The 9862-nt window shown below is 34.6% G+C and overlaps 1 pseudogene; it reads right to left on the bottom strand.

Annotated features, from left to right (window-relative positions):
* Positions 1-4423: 4423 nt before the first annotated feature.
* Positions 4424-4897, bottom strand: LOC148758564 (large ribosomal subunit protein eL32 pseudogene; annotated as a pseudogene).
* Between the last annotated feature and the right edge of the window lie 4965 nt (positions 4898-9862).

Here is a 9862-nt window from a genome sequence, read left to right as displayed (position 1 = left end):
TGATATACTGGCTTTGAGACAATCTGATAGAAATATTTCTTAATTTTAAATGATGACATCATTTAACCTAATATCTGTGCAATCAGAGATCGCTATAGTTATTTATTTAAACATTTTAAAACTCAAAATAGTTTAAGGGTGTTCCTATATTTTTTGTTACACAGTAAATTAAAGAGGTAACATTCTAAGGGAAAATGGAAGGAAAAGGTATCTTTAATAACTTAGAGACATTTATACAGAGCTTACTATATGCAGGCACCGTTAAAGTGCTTTACAATTACTAATTCATTTAATCCTCCTAAGAACCCTACATGGGAGATAATGTTATTGTCTCCATTTTACAGATAGGGAGATCAAAACCTATAGAGATTAAGGAACCTGTACAAGGTCACGCAGCTGGTAAGCAATAGAAAGGCTGACTGCTAAAGGGCCTGGCCTTGTCCTCTGCTATCTCTCTGGGTTAAATGATTTTCCTCCTGATGATAAGGAGAAATACACCTTCAGAAATCAAGCCTATAGAAATCATAGTATCAGAGTGCAGAAAAATAAATATACTACGATGTGTATTACATCATTTTTGTTTCTATTAAATATTGGAAACAGCCTAAATGTCCCATCAATAGTAAAGTGAACAAATCGTCACAGATCGTCTTATCTATGCAGATGTTGAAAAAAAGACTGACTGGGGTGGGGTGGCCAGTTAGCTCAGTTGGTTAGAATGCCGTGCTCTTAACACCCAGGTCACTGGTTTGATTCCCACGTGGGCCAATGTGCACTGCACCCTCCACAACTAGATTGAAACAACTACTTGACTTGGAGCTGATGGGTCCTGGAAAAACACACTTAAGATAAATAAAGTTGAAAAAAAAAAAAAGCAAAACCCTTAAAAAAAAAAAGACTGACTTAGAAAAATGACAAATATTTTGAACTAGATTAGAAAGTTGCAGACTCAAACCCATTAAGATCACATCTAAAAACTGTATATAGTTTGAATAAACATAAAGGGAGAAGTTTAAAAGAATATACATTAAACTGTTTAGTGATTTTCTGAAAAGTAGATTAGAAGAAAGGGAATAAGGGAGAGCACTTTGATTTTTTATTTTGTATCCCTTTTTAGTGTTTGAATTTTTTTTACAATCGCTGTTGCAATTAAAAAAAATTTTTAATGCAATGCATACATTACATACAGTGGGAGAATTCCGATAGAGTAAAAAGAAAAACAATAATCATCTACCACCCTGAGATTATTATTAACATTTTAATAACATTTGTATGGCCTTTTTTCCTAGATATAAACACATAAAATCACATATATTCCAGTTTGTGACCATATTATTAAATCATATGAAGTTAATGTAACATTAAACAAGTTTTAAGTCTTTTTGTTGGGTTTCTTATATCACCAAAGTCCAAAATTCACCTACCTGTCACCATTCAAACTCATGTGTTATTCAAGGAGTCCTTTTTTAAATCTCTTTTATCAGCTAACTAAAGAAGTGTCAGGGCCAGGTTTTGATTACCCAAGCAGGAAAACAAGCTGATTTACTTCAGCCATGAGAATTAAACTTCTACTCCCAGAGATCAGTGTGTCTGCCATAGCAGAGTTAAAGAGGGGAGTTCAAGTAAAATTGCTTAGGAGGAAAATCATCTAGGTCATTCAAAACCAAAATTATTTTTTACTTCCCTGAAGGTCATTTGCCATAGATTATCTAAGTTCTTGTCTATAAGACCTAGGAAGGTAAGTCAGAATTTAATATAAACATGGAGCTCAGGGAATGGTGTTTAATTGACGAGGTAAATGCCAATGGTTTCATAACACCTGCAGACCATATATACATAATTTAATGTGGGAATGTGGATATAGTGAGGTAGTCTAGAGATTTCCTTCTTGACCGAGGAAAACCTTCATGATTATATGGTTTCAAGGGTTCTTATTATTCAGTTTCATTAGATTTATATTCAATTTTTCTGATAAGAACATCATATATATCGTATATACATACATAAAATTTATATGTACATAAATGTGTATATATCATATGTATATATATAAACTTGTAAAACAGCTTTATTAAAATATAATTAATATACCGTGAAATTCATCCTTTTAAAGTGTATAGTTCAGTGGTCTTTAGTATATTTACAAGGCTGTGCATCGCTTACCATTATCTAAAATAAAACCCATACCCATTACGTAGCAGTCACTCCACAGTCTCTTCAACCTCCAGTCTCCAGAATCCTCTAATCTACTTTCTATGCATTTGCTTACTCTGGATATGAATGGTATCATATAAATGGTATCATACACTATGTGGCTTTTTATATCTGGCTTCTTTCATTCAGCATTCTGTGTTCAAGTTTCACCCACATTGTAGCGTGTATTATTCCTTTGTATGGCTGAATAATATTCCATGATATGGATATACCACATTTTCTTTGTCTATTCGTCAGTTCATGGTGACATTTGGATTGTTTCTGGTTTTTGGTTTTTATGACTAATGCTGCTATGAATATCCATGTACAAACTTTTTGGTGGACATATATGTTTTCAATTCTGTGGGGTATATACCTACGAGTGGAACTGTTGAGCCATACAGTTTAGCTTTTGGAGGAATTGCAAATGTTTCCCAAAGCAGCAGTACCATTTCACATCCCCACCAACAGTGTATGAGGGTGCTAACATGTTATAATCTGTTTTTGTTTTTGTTTTTGTTTTTGGAGGGCACAGCTCACAGTGGCCCATGTGGGGATCAAACCAGCAATCTTGCACCACACTCTAACCAACTGAGCTAACCAGCCATGCAAGCTAACCAGCCACCCCCTAGTTTTTTGGGTTTTTTTTACTGTAGCCGTCCCAATGTATGTAAAGTAGTATCTCATTGTGATTTCGATTTGCATTTCCGTAATGACTAATGATGTTGAACATCTTTTATGTGCTATTTAACTATACATATATGATATTTGGAGAAATGTCTATTCAAGCCCTTTGCCCATTTTTTTTAAACCTTTTCACATTTTTATTTAAGTGTGTTTTTCCAGGACCCATCAGCTCCAAGTCAAGTAGTTGTTTCAATTTGGTTGTGGAGGGCACAGCTCACAGTGGCCCATGTGGGGATCTAACCGGCAACCTTGTTGTTAAGAGCACCGTGCTCTAACCAACTGAGCTTACCGGCTGCCCCTTAAATTTTTGTGAAGTCCAATTTATCTATTTTTTTCTTTTGTTATATATGCTTTCATTATCTGATAAACCACTGTGTAATCCAAGATCATGGAGATTTACATTTGTGTTTTCTTCTAAGAATTTTATAGTTTAAGCTCTTACATTTAGGTTTATGATCCATTTTGAGTTAATTTCTGTAAAGTCCAACTTTATTCTTTGTTGCACATGAATATCCAGTTGTCTCAGCACTATTAGTTGAAAAGAGTGTTCTTTCCCATGAATTGCCTTGGCACCCTTGTTGAAAATCAACTGACCACAAATAAAAAGGTTTACTGGACTCTCGATTATGCTTCATTGATCTGAATTTCTATCCGTATTCCAGTACCACCCTGACTTGATTACTGTAGCTTTGTAGTGTGTTTTGAAATCAGGAAGTATGAACCCTCCAACTTTGTTTTTCTTTTTCAGGATCATTTTAGCTATTCTGGATTTTTTTCATTCCATATGAATTTTAAGATCAGCATGTCAATTTCAAAAAACACAACAAAAACAAAATACCAACTCTAATTTTGATAGGGATTGTATTGAGTATGTACATCGATTTGGGAAGTACTGCTATTTTAATAAGTGTCCCAATTTATAAACATGGAATGTCTTTCCATTTATTTAGTTCTTCTTTAACCTCTTAATGATATTTTGTAGTTCTCAGTATACAAGTGTTGTGCTTCTTTTGTTAAATCATGGAGATGTTTCCACGTGTACTTGAGAAGAATGTGCATTCTGCTTTTGTTGGTAAATGTCTGTGAGGTCTAGTTGGTTTATAGTACTATTCAAGTCTTCTATTTCCTTGTTGATCATCTGTCTGGTTGTTCTAGCCAGCATTGAAAGTGGAGTATTGAACTCTCCAACTACTATTGTTGAATTGTCTATTTCTCCTTTCATTTTTATTCATGTGTTTTACTTCATGTGTTTTGGGGCTCTGTTGTGCATTTGTATTTATAGTTGTTATGTCTTCCTGACAGATTAAACCTTTTATCACTATGATATATCCTTCTTGGGTTCTAGAAACGTTTTTGTCTTAAGATCTATTTTGTCTGATATTAGTATTGTTACTGCAGCTCTCTTTTCGATACTGTTTGTATGTTATATATATTTCCATTCTTTTTCTTTTCTTGCAACTTATTTTTGTCTTTGAGTCACAGTTTGTCTTTTGTAGACAGCGAATGGTTGGACCTTTTGGGAGAGCATAATTTTATGGTTTTATTAACACAATACAATGCGCACATAAGCAGTGTATTCATTTTCTTCGCTGTGCAGCCTGGCGTTGGGATTGGTGACTCTGATGGCCAGCTGGGCTGCTCTTTCCACCGTGGCTTTGCAGTTCTTTGAAGAGATGTTGTGAGCAATCTCAGCACAATAAGCACATCAGCAGCACTTCAAGCTCCTTGACGTTGTGGACCAGGAATTTCTGAAAGCCACTGGGCAGCATGTGCTTTGTTTCTTGTTACTCCCATAACCAATGCTGAGCATCACGATCTGGCCCTCGAATCTTCTGCACACCCTATTGTCTGTGCCTCTGGGTTTCCACCACTTACGCTTAATTTTAACACATCAGTCTGCCTGGTGTGGCATGAACTTGGTCCTTTTTTTGACAATCTTGGGCTTCACCAGGGCTCTGAGGGCAGCCAGGAAGCCGAGTAGGAGATGGCTGCCACTACCGTAGGCAGAGTGGATCATTTTTCTTTTCCATCCATTCTGTAAATTTCTGTCTTTTAATTGGAGTCTTTAGTCCATTTACAATGAATATAATTATCAATAGATTTTTACATCTGCCATTCTGCTATCTGTAGTCCATATGACTTATGTCTATTTTTTTTTTTTGTCTTATGTCTATTTTGTTCCTCTAATTCTCCATTATTGTTTTCTTTTGTGTTAAATAGTTATTTTCTGGTATATCATTTTAATTCCTTTGTCATTTCTTTTACTACATGTTTTTGAGTTCTTTTCTTAGTGATTGTCCTGGGGATTACAATTAACATCTTAACTTGAAAAAATCAAATTCAGATTAATACCAAGTTAATTTTATAGTATACAAAAAATTTACTCCAATATAGCTCTATTTTCTCCCCCATTTTTGTGTAATTATTGAAATATAAATTACATCTTTATACATTGTATACCTATCAACTCAGTTCCATAACCATTGCTTTATGCACTTGTCTCTTAAATCAGATACCAAAATAAGTTACAAACAAAAATACATTTATACTATTTTTTATGTTTAGCTGTATATTTACCTTTACCAGCACTCTGTACATCATATATTAGCTTATTATAGGCTACTATTAAAATTTTTTCAAAATATTCAGTTTCAGGGCAGCCGGTTGGCTCAGTGGTTAGAGCGCAGTGCTCATAACACCTGGGTCGCTGGTTCTTTTCCCACATGGGTGAGTGAGCTGCACCCTCCACAACTAGTTGAAAACAATGACTTGACATGGAGCTGACGGGTTCTGGAAAAACACACTGTTCCCCAATATTCCCCAATTTAAAAAATTTTTTTTTAAAAATTCAGTTTACATCTGCTGTTTCCCTCACATATTTCCCCCTTTCAATAGTTTTTTACACTGTGATTATCTAAGCTAAAGTGGTTTAATGGAAAGACTGAGTTTTGAATCAAAAGTCCTAGCATCTACTAATGGCTTTCAGTCCATTGAAAGATTTTATAATCTGGATTAAGCCATTTAGTCGCTATCTGGGCTTCAATTTGCTTAAGTCAATAGTGGAGAGAATAGCATCCAGCTGTATTTGACAGCTGATTTCAAATATCGTACCACTCTCAAGTACAGGTCCCACACAGATGAGAGAAGTTCGCTTGTAATTCTAGTCTACCAGCTGACGTCCAGAAAGAAGGTCAAAACCTTTATAACATTATAGACAAGTATATAATATGCAGCAAATATAATTTAGTCCATTTACTATTTGAAATGAGTTTGGAGTTGGGTGGGGGAGGAATACCTGAGTTTTCTGAGTAGATTTACTATATTGTCTTAGTCTTTTGTTTCCCTGGGTATAAGGTCTATTCTTCCTATCAATTTTTTGTTTTATTTTGTTTTTAGGGAACAAAATAATCATATTTACCTTGGAAGTGATTTTTGAACAAGCCAGATATTTGTTTTAAAAGACCAGAATCACCATGATTTAGAGTATGCAACCCACTGACCCATGAAATCTATTTTGGCCATTTTCCCTGACCCCCCTAAAAAAAAATCATCATCATCATTATAATAACAACTGTGGTAAAATGAGGTTGGAAAATAATTCTTGTATACCTAGGGGCCAGGTATGAAATTCCTCATCATTTAATTTAAGGATTGAATTTTAACAGGGATACCAATTATACCGAGGACAATAAGGTATTTGTTGGTGATTTCTAAAACAAAAGGTGAGTTTTGGCTTTTTGCTCCTGTTGGAAACAAGTCCATTTCCACACTCAGGTTTTATTGGTTCGTAAGTTTCTGACCTTGGTGATTCCTGAATATTAATGAAAGAGCAATTCAAAGTAGATGGTCTGGTTACTATGTATTGGTATGATTCAGATCTATTATACCAAGATGCTCATTCTAAGGAACTTACTTTGTCCTTCTTAATCTTGAGGAAATGTGGCTAGAATGACTGGACTGTAATCTCGCTAATAATTGCATAACTTTCCATATAATCCTACTTTATTAAAGGGTGGCTAGCCTTTGCCTTACTCTCTTACACACTCTTTGTAACCAAATAAAAATGAAATACATTTTGCTCTTCTTTCACACTCAAAAGAAGCATTAGGTGGATATTCAAACCTTATGTCCTTTCATTAGTGGTCTGGAATCTTACTAGCAAACAAAATTTGCACTTGTGGCTTTTGTATTAGCATTACTGTCACACTGTACACAGGGAAAATGGAAGACTCTGAAAATAATCTAGCTTCAGAAAATGGACTGAATTATATATATTGCATATTGTCACAGATTTAACGACCTGGATAAGATAATATTTATTCTTGGAGCAAATGACAGTTGAAATCCTCATTCTCTCTTTCAGGGTTTCTGCCCCTCTTTCTTTCTCCCTAACCTGGGCATGGAGGCAGGGTTGGTTTTTTTTTTTTTTTTTAAAGAGGCAGCTTGCAGTCTCAAGAAACAAAGCATAGAACCTTCTTTTCATAGCAGTGTCTTTGGTCAAACCCGTTCTGTATTGTGACTGATGAAATTACAACAGAATTTTTAATAATGGGACCATCGCTTTTCCCCATTTGACCTATTTTAGTCACTGAAAACATATTGCTGCCTCAGAGATTTACTTCTTACTGATGGGTTAATAGAAACATACTAAGAGTATTGATTCATTTGCTTGTTCTAGTTCTTAAATTCTAAATCTTAACAGTAAGTTTATTTGTAGCTACAACTCATAAGTATTCAGCTTCTCATTTCTTTCCGAAATAAAGCAAAAAGTGATTAATATCCTCATCTGCTTCTGATTCTTCCTCATAGTTTCCCCCGCACCGCCCCCCTTCCCTCATGTTACACAACGTCAGGGAGCCTGGAACATAATGTCAGTGTCTTCCTACAGGCAGTGGGAGATGTTTACACATTGAAGCTGCTGGCACTGACAAGGTGACTGGAGTCAAATGTAAACCATGGCGTTTATCATTCCCAGTCAAATAGATTGTGCAACGGGTAGCAATGGACACTGTGTGAAAGGTTGCCTAATAAGCAGGCCCAGGATTAGTCAGCGTCTTGCTGGGAGGTGTGTGTGACCAAGATAGTGGAGGTCATTAGTGATGGAAAGGCAGGCTGGCCAATGACAGAAACCAAAAGGAAGGGAACTTCAACTCTAGGCAAACAATTGAATCAGCACAACACATTTGTTCTCTGAAGTACAGAGGCTGAGAGGCTGCTGAGAAACATCTGAGGGAAAGATGTTTTCCGACTTTTTATTGTTTTCCATAAAAACTTTCCCGTGCGTAAAACCTTAGAAGCCGGTGCAATTTCTGGTCATGTTAATTTATGATGGAACCAAAAAATGCTTTCTGGGGAAAAAAATCTTTTTTTTGTGTGTGTGTGTGTGTGTGAAAAAATTTAATTATTGAAAACAACATAACCTAATTATTAAACATAAACATAATTATTAAAAACAACACACTGAAGAGAATTAGAAAAACAAAACAAGGGCAAAACACTCATAATCCCTTTTGCGAAAAAACAATCACGGTATCATAGTAGGATACATTCTTATTCTCTGAACTATTTCACATGGTTGTAATCATACAGTTAGAAGACTTTGTCACATGATTTTTTTGGAACATAAGGGTTTATTTTCTGTAAGTGCTACATAACCATATTTTAAACAACAGAGTAATATTCCACTCAGCACATAGTTGAACCAATGTTCACTTTAACCATCCAACAAATAGGCTGCTTCCATTTTATGCTATTATTATTATAAATAACCTGAAATATAGCTTTTTTAGTATAAATGTTTTTAATTTAAGCTGATTTATATCAAATATAAAAGTTGTACAAGGATATATAAACAGCTTAAAAATTAATAAGTAAAATGAATGGTTGTGTATCTGCTTCCAACGTAAGAAATAACACATTGCCTGTAATTTATGGTGTTTCCCTGAAAGTAAGACCTAACCAGAAACTAAGCCCTCGCATGTTATTTTCAGGATGTCAACCCTTGAACATAAGCCCTAATGCATTCTTTTGAGCAAAAATTAATATAAGACCCGGTCTTATTTTTGGGGAAACACAGTAGAAGGCCTCTATGTGCTATTCTCTGGTCACATCCTTCTTTCTTCCTTCCCTACAGAAATAAGCACTAGCCTAAATGTTTTGTTTAATATATATATATATATATATATATATATATATATATATATACATATATATGTAGATATATATATATATACACACATACACATATATATACACACACAATATGTTATATATTATATATTATGCATAATGTCTATTATATATATTATACATTATACATTATACATTATATATTATATATTATATATATGTTTTAGATTTTTTCCTTCAGATAGATTCTAAGATAATTTAATAATTAAGGTAAGTGGTTTGCATGTTAATTAGAACTAGTTTCTGTTGTTGCTGGAAATCATTGGCTTACATTTCTCCTTCAGAAATTATCAGGCTTGACACATGGGAGTAGGCCGGGCGGGCCCACAGACCAGAGAAAACTTTGCGTCATAAGGAGGTGCACTGTGTGACAGCTTTTGGCAATATGAAGACGTTAGGGGTTAGGACTGAGAACCTTTATCCCAGAGAGAGACGATTCTGCTTTACCTATATAAGTTACCCTCTCTCCTCCCAATCCTTCCTGCATTCCCTAGTTATTTTGGTTTGGTTTGCTATTTGTATGTTGTTGTTATTTAATCATTCATTCATTTAAAATAAGCAGTTGTTTTTATTCAATATATTGGTGTCTATTTTCCAGGATAAATGCCAACATAATCATGTTCAACTTAACCTAACGCCAAGAAATCAGATTGGTCAGATTTATCTTTTCAGTTTTGAAAATGGAGAAAGGGAAGCAATTTAAAAATAATTGGTCAGTAATAGAACCAATAAGGATGATTAGCTTTTGGGTCAATAGTAAAAATCCAAAACTAGTGCGTTTCTGACCACCTAC

This window comes from Rhinolophus sinicus, chromosome 3 (genome assembly GCF_057876585.1).
Source record: "Rhinolophus sinicus isolate RSI-liver-muscle chromosome 3, RSI-T2T, whole genome shotgun sequence".
Lineage (NCBI taxonomy): Eukaryota > Metazoa > Chordata > Mammalia > Chiroptera > Rhinolophidae > Rhinolophus > Rhinolophus sinicus.
Note: the sequence above shows the minus strand (reverse complement) of the source record. Positions and strands in the feature narration are given on the sequence as shown.